Source organism: Lithobates pipiens, unplaced genomic scaffold, assembly GCF_037356315.1.
Source record: "Lithobates pipiens isolate NorthernLeopardFrog02 unplaced genomic scaffold, aLitPip1_a1.2 Scaffold_19, whole genome shotgun sequence".
Classification (NCBI taxonomy): domain Eukaryota; kingdom Metazoa; phylum Chordata; class Amphibia; order Anura; family Ranidae; genus Lithobates; species Lithobates pipiens.
In genome coordinates this window covers 200134940-200148484 of record NW_027507764.1, presented here as the reverse complement: position 1 = coordinate 200148484, position 13545 = coordinate 200134940, and the positions used below count along the sequence as shown (strand labels likewise).

General features: G+C 47.2%; 1 protein-coding gene across 4 annotated transcripts in view; it reads right to left on the bottom strand.

The window, feature by feature from the left end:
* BBS9 (Bardet-Biedl syndrome 9) overlaps window positions 1–13545 on the bottom strand; it is a 572212-nt gene that overhangs the window by 96094 nt on the left and 462573 nt on the right. The window lies entirely within an intron of this gene.

Below are 13545 nucleotides of genomic sequence, written 5' to 3'. Positions count from 1 at the left end.
CCCTGTTTTGGATCAGTTGTCATCGCGCAAGTTGATATTGTGGTAATCCTATGTAAAGCGAATTTGCGTAGTCCAGTCGTGAATTAATGATTGTTCCAACTACCACTGCTTTGTCATTCTTTGGGATAAAAGGGATGAGTCTGAAAAGCATGCGCAGCAGATGCCGAGATCCACTGACTACAGATCCTATTTGCGCATCCATTGACATTTGTGCATCTAAAATAACCCCGAGACTCTTCGCTTTGGTCTTTGGGGAGATAGTCTGCCCAAAGTCGGTTGGTGGAGACCAGGAAGTTTTGGTTGCGGGCTTATGATTTGGGTGTAAGATAAGAAGCTCTGTCTTTGATTTGTTCAGCTGGAGGGAGTTAGTGGTCATCCAGTCCTCTATTGATTTGAGGCAGTTTTCAAGTTGTTGTTGGTGATCTTTTCTTGGGCGAATGTAAATGTTGAAGAGAACGGGTGACAAAGGAGAGCCTTGAGGGACTCCGCTGGTGACTGCCCAAGTTTCGGAGAGGAATTTTCCTAGTTTCACTGTCCATGACCGATTTCCTAGGAAGGACGCGAACCATTGGAGATCTATGTCTTGGACTCCGGCTACTTCTGTGAGGCGGACGAGTAGAGTATTGTGATCTACTGTATCAAACGCTGCACTTAGATCTAGCAGTACGAGGAGACACGGCTCTCCGTCATCTGCTGCTTCGAGGGCGTCATCCCAAATCTTGAGGAGAGCTGTTTCTGTTCCATGACCCAGGCGGAAGCCTGATTGCAGCGGGTCCAGGAGTTTGTGAGTATCCAGGTGAAGTTGTAGCTGTTGTACTACAGCTTTCTCCATGATCTTAGAAATGGTGTTGAGGCTTGTAATTGGCCTATGGTTGTTTGGATCCTGAGGGTCCAGGTTTGGTTTCTTGAGTAGAGGTTTGACAATGCCTTGTTTGAGGATGCTGGGAACAATCCCTTCGTGGAATGATCTGTTTATGATGTGGGTTATGGTTGGAGCCACGATGTCGGAGCATTCTTTCAGTAGTTTTGTGGGGATGATGTCAATAGGCGAGGTACTGTCACGCAGTTTATTAATGATGTTTTTTTGCGGTGTCTACGTTAATTAGTAATATGGATATGGAATGAATAATGTGTTAGGAACAAAAGGATGCCACATCGTTTCATGGAAATGAAAATGATCAAGCTACAGGGGGGCTGAATTCAAAGACACCCTGAAAATCAAAGTAAAAAAATGATGCGGCAGGTTGGTCCATTTTGCTGAAATTTCATTACAGAAACTTAAAATGGTACTTAGTAGTTTGTATGGCCTCCACATGCTTGTATTGAAACCCTGCCATAAAAAGACCCTGTCACCAAAGCATTGATTTAAAATAAAGTCTCTTCGTAAGGTTATTTGTACATTTAAAGTATTTTAGCCATGTTATTTACCCTTGTGTAGACATCTAAAAGCTTGGAGAATTTAGCTGGGTGCTGCCATCTTGGTTGTGATGTCAGCAGCCTAAGAACTTTCAATTAGGGACATTGTATAGTATTTCCCTTCCATCCTCCACCTGCAGCTATAAAATATTTCCGCCAGCACAGAGAGTAATTAGACATTAGCAGAGGAGGAGGGGGCTATAACTTGCAAAGAGGGAAGGGGCAGTATTAGGGCACATATATGGAAAAATTACTTTTAGCTACCATCTGGAAGAAAGGCTTCTTCCTATATTTCAATGCTAATGCGTCCATTAGAAAGAAGGTTCAGCAAGGAAGTCCAGCAAAAGCCAGCATAAAGGGCTTTAATTTAAAAAAAAAAAATGGTACTGTGGCCAAACCCAAAGTCCATTCACAACTGAAAATGGCCCAGCCAGAACCAGACTCATTGGGAAATTTTCTGCCTTTTCTCCCATCAAGAAGCTGCAACCAAATGTGTTGCACCCAGTGTCAGACCCTTACAAAATCTGGCATATCATCAACAGCCAGGATTTGACCCTTTAGAGGGCTCAGAGAGCCAGCAATACAAACTCAGGCTCCCATAAAGGGAAAATAATGACTCACCACAGCATGATACTTTGCGATTCCCACTGATAAGGTTGTTAAGGACCCCAGACCGGATCCAGGGGACATGTCCCATCCAAACAGCCTTCACCCTCCAGGGGTGCATACTTCCCAAGGAGTCTTCAGGGACAGAGTTCCACCAAATGGGCGCACAGTGGCCCTGGACCTGTAAAACACTCTGTGATTAACTCACATGTTACACCAAAAGTGTCTAGGAGAGACTAGTGCCCAAAGCAAACTACAGGCCAATCCTGATTTTTTCTTGTAGTAGGGTCTACATATAGCCCCCAGGGCTATGCCAAGGTTCAGCCAATCCAAAAAGCCACAGAATTAGCCCCTAGTTGAAAAAGACCTTGATTAAAAAAAGAGCGAAATAAAACATGATTTTCCCTTAGAGCAGAGATAAGACTTCTGTAGCATAGGCATGCTATGAGTGGTTAAACTGGACTGGCTTTTAACCCTTTTTTCCAGTGTCCAAGCTGCAGCTGAATACCCTATTGATCCTGAATAATGTCACTTAATGTATTAATAAAAAAGACATGAACAAGAAAAAAAAAATTAGGCAGTAACACAGTTAGACTTTTCTAAGCAGAGTGTCCCTCCTCCAGGGACACTAGCAAAAATAAATTAAGAATGCTAGGAGTGGGAGTGGTTAATACCATGCCGATCACTGTCATTTGTTTGCCAGTGTACAAACCCTCTTGTAGGTGGCAGTTTAGCCCAAATGTCAATGAACCCTGCATCCTTGAATAAATGAAAAAGTAAAAGGCATAGAATCCCCTGTTTGGTTCTTACAGCTTCACATACTGATAGTGGTTTAGCGTTCCCAAACCTTACAAGATTAGTGATGGACGAACGTTTCGCCCGGCGGTCGTTTCGCGGCGAATTTCCGACATTCGCGGTCCGCACGTTCGAACGCCTTTTTCCGTCGTTCGCCGCGGCGGACTTACGTGTTTAATGTATACAAGAACTTTAACCTTTGGTGACACGTTTATCATGTGATACAGGACAGCCAATTGAGACATGACAGCACATGGACACTTGTACATTCCCCCTAACCTATAAATACACCCGATCCGGTGGCCATTTTACATTCTTTCTTCTGTTACGATAGGGACAGGTTCCTGTGTGGAGTAGGGAGAGATAAACCACTAGCTATTTGGTACACAAAAGTTCTTTTCAGGACTGGTATAGGTGTTAGGTGTTGATAGGTTTGCTGTGCTGCTGATTCTTGCAGCAGCCTGAGTGTCTTTTGTTAGTTTAGAGAAAGGGAAAGGACGGTGTATGCTACAGGGACAGCCAGATTAGTCTTTCATCATCATCATCATCATCATCATCATTAGCTGTTACTATCAAGGTCCACAAAAGAGCTGTTCCAGTAACCACTAATCGTTCTCTTTTTTTGCCAATTTGTATAGGGACAGGAAGGAAGCAGTGTTGTCAGGCAGTGAGGGTAATTTTAAAGACTTGCTGTTATTATTAGTTCCACAAAGGTTCTTTTCAGGACTGGTATCAGTGGTACAGTAATAGGCTTGTACATGTATAATATTCTTTCTTCCAAATATAGAAAGGATATTATACTTGACTGCTGCCCTTCTGCTGCAGTCTGCTAAACATTCACAACTCACTTGTTCCACAAAAGTTCTTATAAGGACTGGTAACTTGGTATAGGGTGCTACGGTACATAGGCTTGAGTGCGGTACAGTCTGCTGTTCTGTAAGGACCGCTATCGGTCCACAATAGATAGGGTTGACGTGCACCACTGCTGACCGCTGCCCTATACTGCAGCAGTCCTTCAGCGGTATAGGGACTGACGTACAGTCTGCTAAACACTAATACACAACCTGCTTGGTCCACAAAAGTTCTTATAAGGACTGGTAACTTGGTATAGGGTGCTACGGTACATAGGCTTGAGTGCGGTACAGTCTGCTGTTCTGTAAGGACCGCTATCGGTCCACAATAGATAGGGTTGACGTGCACCACTGCTGACCGCTCACCTATACTGCAGCAGTCCTTCAGCGGTATAGGGACTGACGTACAGTCTGCTAATCACTAACACACAACCTGCTTGTTCCACAAAAGTTCTTATAAGGACTGGTAACTTGGTATAGGGTGCTACGGTACATAGGCTTGAGTGCGGTACAGTCTGCTGTTCTGTAAGGACCGCTATCGGTCCACAATAGATAGGGTTGACGTGCACCACTGCTGACCGCTCACCTATACTGCAGCAGTCCTTCAGCGGTATAGGGACTGACGTACAGTCTGCTAATCACTAACACACAACCTGCTTGTTCCACAAAAGTTCTTATAAGGACTGGTAACTTGGTATAGGGTGCTACGGTACATAGGCTTGAGTGCGGTACAGTCTGCTGTTCTGTAAGGACCGCTATCGGTCCACAATAGATAGGGTTGACGTGCACCACTGCTGACCGCTCACCTATACTGCAGCAGTCCTTCAGCGGTATAGGGACTGACGTACAGTCTGCTAATCACTAACACACAACCTGCTTGTTCCACAAAAGTTCTTATAAGGACTGGTAACTTGGTATAGGGTGCTACGGTACATAGGCTTGAGTGCGGTACAGTCTGCTGTTCTGTAAGGACCGCTATCGGTCCACAATAGATAGGGTTGACGTGCACCACTGCTGACCGCTGCCCTATACTGCAGCAGTCCTTCAGCGGTATAGGGACTGACGTACAGTCTGCTAAACACTAATACACAACCTGCTTGGTCCACAAAAGTTCTTATAAGGACTGGTAACTTGGTATAGGGTGCTACGGTACATAGGCTTGAGTGCGGTACAGTCTGCTGTTCTGTAAGGACCGCTATCGGTCCACAATAGATAGGGTTGACGTGCACCACTGCTGACCGCTCACCTATACTGCAGCAGTCCTTCAGCGGTATAGGGACTGACGTACAGTCTGCTAATCACTAACACACAACCTGCTTGTTCCACAAAAGTTCTTATAAGGACTGGTAACTTGGTATAGGGTGCTACGGTACATAGGCTTGAGTGCGGTACAGTCTGCTGTTCTGTAAGGACCGCTATCGGTCCACAATAGATAGGGTTGACGTGCACCACTGCTGACCGCTCACCTATACTGCAGCAGTCCTTCAGCGGTATAGGGACTGACGTACAGTCTGCTAATCACTAACACACAACCTGCTTGTTCCACAAAAGTTCTTATAAGGACTGGTAACTTGGTATAGGGTGCTACGGTACATAGGCTTGAGTGCGGTACAGTCTGCTGTTCTGTAAGGACCGCTATCGGTCCACAATAGATAGGGTTGACGTGCACCACTGCTGACCGCTGCCCTATACTGCAGCAGTCCTTCAGCGGTATAGGGACTGACGTACAGTCTGCTAAACACTAATACACAACCTGCTTGGTCCACAAAAGTTCTTATAAGGACTGGTAACTTGGTATAGGGTGCTACGGTACATAGGCTTGAGTGCGGTACAGTCTGCTGTTCTGTAAGGACCGCTATCGGTCCACAATAGATAGGGTTGACGTGCACCACTGCTGACCGCTGCCCTATACTGCAGCAGTCCTTCAGCGGTATAGGGACTGACGTACAGTCTGCTAAACACTAATACACAACCTGCTTGGTCCACAAAAGTTCTTATAAGGACTGGTAACTTGGTATAGGGTGCTACGGTACATAGGCTTGAGTGCGGTACAGTCTGCTGTTCTGTAAGGACCGCTATCGGTCCACAATAGATAGGGTTGACGTGCACCACTGCTGACCGCTCACCTATACTGCAGCAGTCCTTCAGCGGTATAGGGACTGACGTACAGTCTGCTAATCACTAACACACAACCTGCTTGTTCCACAAAAGTTCTTATAAGGACTGGTAACTTGGTATAGGGTGCTACGGTACATAGGCTTGAGTGCGGTACAGTCTGCTGTTCTGTAAGGACCGCTATCGGTCCACAATAGATAGGGTTGACGTGCACCACTGCTGACCGCTCACCTATACTGCAGCAGTCCTTCAGCGGTATAGGGACTGACGTACAGTCTGCTAATCACTAACACACAACCTGCTTGTTCCACAAAAGTTCTTATAAGGACTGGTAACTTGGTATAGGGTGCTACGGTACATAGGCTTGAGTGCGGTACAGTCTGCTGTTCTGTAAGGACCGCTATCGGTCCACAATAGATAGGGTTGACGTGCACCACTGCTGACCGCTGCCCTATACTGCAGCAGTCCTTCAGCGGTATAGGGACTGACGTACAGTCTGCTAAACACTAATACACAACCTGCTTGGTCCACAAAAGTTCTTATAAGGACTGGTAACTTGGTATAGGGTGCTACGGTACATAGGCTTGAGTGCGGTACAGTCTGCTGTTCTGTAAGGACCGCTATCGGTCCACAATAGATAGGGTTGACGTGCACCACTGCTGACCGCTGCCCTATACTGCAGCAGTCCTTCAGCGGTATAGGGACTGACGTACAGTCTGCTAAACACTAATACACAACCTGCTTGGTCCACAAAAGTTCTTATAAGGACTGGTAACTTGGTATAGGGTGCTACGGTACATAGGCTTGAGTGCGGTACAGTCTGCTGTTCTGTAAGGACCGCTATCGGTCCACAATAGATAGGGTTGACGTGCACCACTGCTGACCGCTCACCTATACTGCAGCAGTCCTTCAGCGGTATAGGGACTGACGTACAGTCTGCTAATCACTAACACACAACCTGCTTGTTCCACAAAAGTTCTTATAAGGACTGGTAACTTGGTATAGGGTGCTACGGTACATAGGCTTGAGTGCGGTACAGTCTGCTGTTCTGTAAGGACCGCTATCGGTCCACAATAGATAGGGTTGACGTGCACCACTGCTGACCGCTGCCCTATACTGCAGCAGTCCTTCATCGGTATAGGGACTAAGAGTTTTGTCACAGGGTCATTTAAAAAATGACAGGCAGAGGAAGAGGCAGGCCCTTCCGCAGGGGTGGTAGGGGTAGGGCAGGAGCAACAGGCTTGAGCCAAAGTGGGAAGTTGCAGAAGGTGCGTTCAATTACTTTAAAGGATGCACCAGACTTGGTTGAGTGGCTCGCTCAGCCTTACTCTTCTGCACCCTCCTCATCCTCTCGATCTGCACCCTCTTCTTCACTCTCTGCTATGTGCACCCCCAAAGACACTACCACCAACAACACGACCACCACCACCACCACCACATACCTTCCGCTTGAGTCACTGGAATTATTTTCCGATCCATATCAAGAGGACATTTCTGATGCGCAGCCACTCTTGGTATTGGATCAGGAAGAGGAGGTAGCAACAAGCGCTACTCAGCAGTCTGACGCCAGTACCCAGATCAGCCCAAGGAGGAGGTTGGTCCCCGGTGTTGCTGCCTACTCCGAGATCTCTACTTATAGCGGTGGGGAAGGTGACGTTGATGATGACGTGTCTAGTGATGTCACGTGGGTGCCCACAAGAGAGGAAGAGGAGGGGAGTTCAGAGGGAGATATGGACCAGCAGATAGGGAGGAGAAGCAGCAATGACTTACATTGCACAGCAGGGACAAAGCAGACTGCAAATGTATCAGGAGCGAGTCATCGACCATGTACGGTCACATCTGGCGCTCCCAGGACACCGGCACATGGCTCCGCAGTGTGGGCTTTTTTTAACGTGTCCGCTGCTGACAATAGCGTTGCCATCTGCAATCTTTGCAGTCAACGCGTTAGTCGCGGTAAGCCCAATACTCACCTAGGGACGACCGCCTTAAGAAGGCACATGAGCAGCCATCACCGAGCCCAGTGGGAGCAACGGAACACACAAAGCCACACTGCAGGCTCTCACCGTCCAGCCTCGTCTTCTACTTCTCCTTCTCCTCTCTCCTCACAATTGTCCTCCACTCCACCTTCCATCACGCCAAGCTCACATTTTTCTGCAAAAAGGCAGGCTTCCGTGGGCCTAATGTTTGAGCGTAAAAAAATGATGACGCCGGATAACCCTCTTGCCCAACGGTTGGCGGCTGGCTTGTCAGAACTCATAGCCCGCCAACTACTGCCATATAAACTGGTGGACTCGGAGGCCTTTCGCAAATTTGTGGCCATTGGAACACCACAATGGAAGGTCCCAGGAAGGAAGTATTTCTCAGAGAAGGGCATCCCAGAGCTATATGGCCATGTTCAGCGGCAAGTGAATGTATCTCTGGCACACAGTGTCGGTGCCAAGATACATCTGACCACAGACACGTGGTCTAGCAAACACGGGCAGGGAAGGTATATCAGTTTTACTGCCCACTGGGTGAACCTTCTGACGGCCGTCAAGCATGTAACCCGTGGCACCCGTGTAGATTTGGTTTTACCGCCACGGATTGCATGCAGGCCTGACTCTTCTTCTCCTCCTCCTACTCCATCCTCCTCCCTCTCCTCCTCAGCTGCCTCCTCCTTTTCCGCTGCTAGCGTCTCTTCCACTGCACCGCCCAAGCTCCCCAGAACCTATTCCACATGCCAGGTGAGACGTTGCCATGCCGTGCTGCGTCTGTTGTGCCTGGAAGCAAAGAGCCACACTGGCCCGGCACTCCTTTCAGCTTTGCGTTCACAGGCAGATGAGTGGCTAACACCGCTCAATTTGACAGTTGGTAAAGTGGTGTGTGACAACGGTGCCAATCTGCTTAGCGCATTGAAACAGGGCAAAATCACGCACGTGCCGTGCATGGCACACGTCTTAAACTTGGTCGTGCAGCGATTCCTTGTCAAATACCCTGGGGTCCAGGACATCTTGCGGCAGGCAAGGAAAATCTCGGCCCATTTCAGAAGATCTTACACGGCCATGGCTCGCCTTGCTGACATTCAGCGGCGACACCATCTGCCGGTCAGACGTCTTATTTGCGATTGCCCGACGCGATGGAACTCAACCTTCTATATGCTTGATAGGCTGCTCCAGCAGAAACGTGCAGTTAACGTCTACCTGTATGAACTCTGCGAAAGAAACGGTTCTGGGGAGCTGGGTTTTTTTTCACCGCGCCAGTGGCTGCTCATGCGCGACACATGCAGACTTCTGCGGCCATTTGAGGAGATCACCAAACTGGTCAGTCGCAGCCATGGCGCCATCAGTGACATGGTACCTTATGCCTTCTTTCTGGAGCGTGCATTGCGTCGTGTCATTGATCAGGCTGTGGAGGAGCAGGAGCGGGAAGATGAGGAAGTCGCAATGCTGGATGAATTCCCAGGGGGGGCTACTCTATCTGAGACAAGTCAACAACAGGAGTCTGATGAGGAGTCAGAGGAGGATGGTGCCGGGGCGGATGAGCAGGAGCAAGAAGAGCATGCTTTAAACCTTTCTGGGATCCCTGTTGTGCGAGGATGGGGAGAGGAGAATGAAGAGGACGACATTATCCTGGATGATGAGCAGGAGCCAGGCCACCACACCGCTTCCACTTTAGTGCAAATGGGGGCCTTCATGCTCCAGTGTTTTAATAGGGACCCCCGTATAAAAAGCATGAGGGTCAAGGACCAGTACTGGGTGGCAACGTACTTAGACCCCCGGTACAAACACAAAATGGCGGAAATGTTACCGCCGTCGCAGAGGGCTGTCAGAATGCAGCACTTCCAGGCCTTGCTTCGAGAAATGCTGCATTCTGCTTTTGCGTGCGCTGGCAGAGGAGCAATTCCCACTCCCAGAGAAGGATTTGCGGGTACCAATCCAACAGCGCCTGCAAGAAGAGGCCGGTTTGAAGATGTGTTGGTGACTTCGGATATGAGGTCATTCTTTCAGCCGACCCATCGACAGGTGTCATCCGGATCCAGCATCAGGGAACGCCTAGACCGTCAGGTGTCCGACTACATTGGGTTAACGGCCGATGTGGACGCTCTGAGGAGTGATGAACCCCTAGACTACTGGGTGGGCAGGCTTGACCTCTGGCCAGAGCTTGCCCAATTTGCAATCGAACTGTTGGCTTGCCCCTCATCCAGTGTCCTGTCCGAAAGGACGTTCAGCGCAGCAGGGGGGATTGTGACCGATAAGCGTACTCGCCTAGCTCACCACAGTGTTAACTAGCTCACATTTCTAAAAATGAATGAGGCATGGATCTCGGAGGAATTCAACACATGTGACCAGTAGACCATGTATATGTCTATAAACTATTTTTTTAATCAAGCACACAGACCTTCTTAATTCATTTGGCTCACTTCCTTGACCCAAAAAAGCACACCGTACTATATGCCCCTACCCTCCTCTTTGAAGAGGTTGAGCGGTGTCATATTTCTACTGGGGCTGCTTATGATATCCCTGTGCTGTGCTGACTTCCTCCTGGGGGTTCTTATTATGAAGGGATCACACTATCCCTGTGCTGTGCTGACTTCCTCCTGGGGGTTCTTATTATGAGGGGATCACACCATCCCTGTGCTGTGCTGACTTCCTCCTGGGGCTGCTTACGGTGCTGCTGTCAGTGCTGTATGTCACGGTGCTGCTGTCAGCGCTGTATGTCACGGTGCTGCTGTCAGCGCTGTATGTCACGGTGCTGCTGTCAGCGCTGTATGTCACGGTGCTGCTGTCAGCGCTGTATGTCACGGTGCTGCTGTCAGCGCTGTATGTCACGGTGCTGCTGTCAGCGCTGTATGTCACGGTGCTGCTGTCAGCGCTGTATGTCACGGTGCTGCTGTCAGCGCTGTATGTCACGGTGCTGCTGTCAGCGCTGTATGTCACGGTGCTGCTGTCAGCGCTGTATGTCACGGTGCTGCTGTCAGCGCTGTATGTCACGGTGCTGCTGTCAGCGCTGTATGTCACGGTGCTGCTGTCAGTGCTCTGTATTACGGTGCTGCTGTCAGATGCCTCTATCACGGTGCATGTGTCATTCCGGTATGTCACGCTGCTGGTGATCATCTCCTGCACCCTCTTCTTTGCCTACCCTGGTCCCTGACCTTCCCTCTCCTCCATTGCCTTCATTAGCTCCATAGTCCTGAATTGTTAGAACAATTTCCCAAATAAAATAAAAATGCTTGTAGTTATCGATCCCAAATTCACCTCATACATGTATTATGTCATTGTCCAGATGGTGGGACTACGTTTTACCCCCTAATAATTACCACGTGGCCGCAAATTCGACATGAAGGTTTGCAAAGTTCGCCTCCCATTGAAGTCAATGGGGCCCGCGGCGAACGTTCGGTTTCGCGAACGTTTGGGTCCGTTCGCATTTCGCGTTCGCGAAACGTCCCGTCGGAAGTTCGTCCATCACTATACAAGATATTACCAAGCGGCCCAGCTACACGCAGTTGCCTCTTGGTTTACACACCGCGCCTACAATAAATGCACTGACAAAAACAAAAAAATATAAAAAATCTGCGCTTAGTAAAAAACAATAAAGAAATCAGCAGCTGAGCACCATAACCAAGATACTAGGCACAAAAAATATAAGAAAAAAGTGCAGCACTTGGCCAATAATTATGAAAGTGACTAAAGAAAAGTTGCAAAACATATATATGTAAAAGAAACTGTGAAGCCAAATACTCAAATGGTATTGAAAAATAAAAAATAAACTCAAGTGTCCATAAAAAATAATCAAATGTCCATACATAAATGAATACACAAAAAAGAAATATGTATATAATGTCCAGTGTGTATATAAAAATAACTGGAACTTGATTATTCAATCAAATTATATTTGACCACGTGGACCCGTCACCTCTAAACACCGCTATTAGATGGAGTCTTACCAGATCCCCAGTGACCCCCCTGTTAGGGGAGGTCAAACTGCGTGAATTGGCTCACAGGTCACATAGACGTCTAGATATCCAAATCCCGGAGATTACCCCGATCTGTCGGATCTTTCGGATGTCTTGCAATCTTCGGATTTGCACGATAGCTCTCGGCGCGCCTTCTTGATGTCAGGTAGCCATTGTACCCTTAGACAAACTGAATATGAGGATCCACCTTCTCCAACACATCCTAGTTTGTCTAAGGGTACAATGGCTACCTGACATCAAGAAGCGTGTCGAGAGCTATCGTGCAAATCCGAAGATTGCAAGACATCCGAAATATCCGACAGATCAGGATAATCTCTGGGATCTGGATAACTGGACGTCTATGAGACCTGTGGGCCAATTCGTAGAGTTTGACCTCCCCTAACAGGGGGGTCACTGGGGATCTGGTAAGCCTCCATCTAATAGCGGTGTTTAGAGGTGACGGGTCCACGTGGTTAAATATAATTTGATTGAATAATCAAGCTCCAGTTATTTCCACAGTTATTTTTCTATACACACTGGACATTATATATGTATTTCTTTTTTGTGTATTCATTTATGTATGGACATTTGATTCTTTTTTATGGACACTTGAGTTTATTTTTTATCTTTCAATAGCATTTGAGTATTTGGCTTCACAGTTTCTTTTACATATATATTTTTTGCAACTTTTCTTTGGTCACTTTCATAATTATTGGCCAAAAGCTGCACTTTTTTCTTATATCTTAAATAAATGGACTGAAATTTAGATTTCTTGCTTATTTGCTATATCCATGATGCCTGCATCTGTGTCTTTTATCTTTTGTTTATAAAAAATGAAAAACACTTTTTTTTTTTTTTTACTTGTCGGATTGCTTTAACTGACACCATGTGCATGTTTCTTTGCATCTTTCTATCTGCGTCTGAACAGTGTATCAACATTGTGTCAGACAGTACATTCTTGAATGGCAGCGGCAGCTTCTACAGCAGCTGCTTTCATGCAACAGCTCCCTATTGTCATTTTGCCAGAAAGCGGTGGAGGGGGGTGTGGTACAAGCATCTTGTGTACTTTGAAAACTGTGCTTTTCACAAAAAATCTGATAAAGGTAATATCACAAACCAAACGGTGACAATTAAATTCCAGAAGAAAATGAATTATTATATTAAAATCACACAGTGATTTTTCCAGGGATACTGTGCTGGTGTTTTTTAAATCATACAACTATGTGCATACAAACCTCCAACAAAAATATTATTAAGTGGTTGTAAACCCTTAGAGACCACTTTGACCTACAGGTAAGCCTAGATTAAGGCTTACCTGTAGGTCCATGAAATATCTCCTAAACCGTGTAGGATTAGGAGATATGTGCAAAAAGACAGGCATTGCTGCGCCGTAAACAGCGGCACGCAGGCACACTGGGCATGCCGCTAACAGCGATATGCCATTAGTGTCGGCTCCCATGCGTATGTGCAGGAGTGACATCATTGCTGCTCCGGCCACTCAAAGCGCCGGAGTAGCGATACCTGGAAGAAGATGGCCGCTGGCTCCTGTGTCAGGTAAGTGACACATAATGGGCTACTATGTGATGCATAGTAGCCCATTATGCTTTACCTTTGCAGGGAGACAAAGAGGAAGTAAACCCATCAGGGTTTTCTTCCTCTTTAAACAAACTGCAACAGTGATCTTTCAAGTGAGTGCTTTTTAAATCATACAACTGTGCTCTGTTCCACTTATGGTGCCCTGCACGGTAGTGACCAACTATCGCTAGTATGCTCTATTGCGCTTGTGGGACATTCTCCTTGCTGATCACTGTCACTTGAATAAATCCATCT